Here is a 2,776-nt window from a genome sequence, read left to right as displayed (position 1 = left end):
GATAGCTTTACAACTCTACTATCAGTCCTATCGGAAAGTAATGTATATATGGTTTATGGAGAATTTTATTAGCTTTGATTTGACGTATCTCATTTTAAGATTGTTAAATTGGTTTGTATATCTTATACGTATACTTTATACGTGAGTAAGTGGAACCACTTTTTGTTTTAAGCTGAATAACGGTAAATTGCAAATATCTCGAAAACGTATCCATAGAAAAAAAATTAACTCGATTTTCACCGGAATCGGAACTCGGAATCACCGAGCAATTCTACATAGACATTGGATAGTGGCGTCTGGAGAACAAAAACCAAACTAAAGTTTGTAATCCAGTGTAATTAGACGTCCTTCCCCTATAAATATTTAATTTCAAACATTTGCAATTTTAAATGTCGTAACAGGTCTTTTTGAAACATTTTGAGTTAAAATGTTCATACAAATAATTTTGGCTTCCTAAATCGGCCAAATACCCCTATGGGCATCGTCATGAAATCAGCTAACACCACCTTGTATATATATATTCGCCTTGGAGTGAGCCTTATAAACTTTTCATATGCATAGTATGAGTAGGATTGCCAGACGCGATTTACCAAAAAAAATTACTAATTTGTGATGTATTATGCAAAAATTTTCCGTCATCCCTTGTCAAATTTGGTTTGGAGACAAACCGGTTTCGGCGTTGTGCCATCTTCAGGGTAATTTTTCGTCCTGATGTTTAAGTAACGCAATTCGAATACAAAAATATTTACATTAATTCACAGAAGTAAAATATGTATGTATATTTTCATGCGTTTCGCACGTGGAAAACATTCTTTGAAAGGGTGTTAATTCAAAACTTGGAATTTTTGATATTATGCACTCAAAATGTCCCTAACCGTGTATTTACTTCTGTGCATTTTTGGCCCATAATATAAGACTGTGCAACACATTTTGTAACGGGGAAACGATAAAACTGATCTAGAGTAACAAACAGGGTTTCGGAGCAAGGATTTTTTTCATCGCTCCGCTCTAGCTCCGTTCCCCTTATTTATTTGCTCCGAACTCCGATCCTAGCGATTAAAAAACTGTTTTTATTTATTTAACTACTTAGTACATATCGAGCCCTAACGGCCAAAAAATTTTCTGAAATTTTTTATTTTCCCTTTTGATGCAGAACATATACATGTATGTACAGCTACATATTTATATGATCCAATAGTATTTTGTCTTGTAAATAATATGGCAGATATTAACACAACAAGCAAAAAATTAGAAAATGGATCTGAAAAGGGAAAAAAGTGGATTAAATGCGGATTTTTGTCCGTTTACAGATTCCATTTTCAGATACTTTGACGATCGGTTTTTCCACTGAAGTATGCGGCAAAAAATGAATGCACATAAAAAATACCGAAAATCGTGGTGAGCAGTTACGTTTTGGGCTGCTTTTCTGAAATTTTTCCTTCCTCTGCACGCTCAGCCATATCCGACTACGTATACATGCTTTCAAATGTTCAGCTTGAACAAATAAAATACAATTATTGCTTTCAAATAACAACATTTTCCAGATAAGAAAATGAATGAAAATTGTAGTAGTTTTCTGCTCGTTTCCGGGTACGAAAACCGCACTTAGTTTTTGGATACGTAAATGAAGTCGTTTTCCGTTCGTTTATAGATACGGAGAATTGTACGAAGCCGCACCGTCGGCAAAGTTTGCGTTTCTCTACTGGCAGGAAAATCATTGTTTTTTTTCTTTGCCGTTCAAATTTACGTGGTAATTACCGTGAATGCTGGGCATTGTGCAATTAACAGTATTTCCAAGTAAAAATAAGAATAGAATTTATTGGCACGGTTGATTTCAGTGGCAAAGAAAAAATAAGTAAATTTAATTTTCTTAAGTAGGTGAGAAGCAAATAAATTTTTTTAGCTCTTTGTTCCAGCCCTAATAACAATGCTTGCTTTTAAAAGATATTGGCGTCCAAAACTTGGATCTCGCAGCACATGTAAAAAAATTTATTTCTCATTACTAGAGTGATATTTAATATCTTTTGCCATTTTGCCCTACGAAATAAGAACGACCCATTATTAGTAATAATAACATTCAATCTGTTCTCCGTATTAAAAAGTTTAAACCATTCGTAATGTAACTTTTGTGAAAAATTCACTACTTAGCTGCTACGAAAATTTATATTCTTCTTCTTCTTTGTTGGCGCTGTAACCGTCTAAGCGATTTTGGCCGAGTCCAAAACAGCACACCAGACATTTCTCCTCTGTGCTAACTGACGCCAATTGGAAATGCCAAGTGAAGCCAAGTCCTTCTCCACCTGGTCTTTCCAACGCAGAGGAGGCNCCAGCATCGCGGCCCGCGTTGAATATTTTCAGAGCAGGAGCGTTTCTGTGCTTTCGAACGACATTGCCAAGCTACCGGAGCCGCTGAATTTTAATTCGCTGTAGTATGTCTATATCGTTGTAAAGCTCTTACAACTCATCGTTAAATCGTCTGAGATATTCGCTATCACCAACGCGTAAAGGTCCGTAAATCTTTCGCAGAATCTTTCTCTCGAAAACTCCAAGAGCCGCCTCATCAGATGCTTTCATTGTCCATGCCTCCGCGCCATACACCAGGACAGGCATGATTAATGACTTATAGAGTGTGAAAATTTATTGTGAATTTAAATTATTTGTTTTTGTTATTTTATGGTTTTGTAACAATTATATTCAACAATTTTTATTGAGCTTGAGGCCGTTTTTAATGAAAAACTTATTGTGGAAAAGCAACAATAATTTGAAAAAATGGTAG

Source organism: Rhagoletis zephyria, unplaced genomic scaffold (assembly GCF_001687245.7).
Source record: "Rhagoletis zephyria isolate East Lansing unplaced genomic scaffold, Rhagoletis_zephyria_1.1 Rzeph_scaffold_04686, whole genome shotgun sequence".
Classification (NCBI taxonomy): domain Eukaryota; kingdom Metazoa; phylum Arthropoda; class Insecta; order Diptera; family Tephritidae; genus Rhagoletis; species Rhagoletis zephyria.
This window is presented reverse-complemented; position numbering follows the sequence as displayed.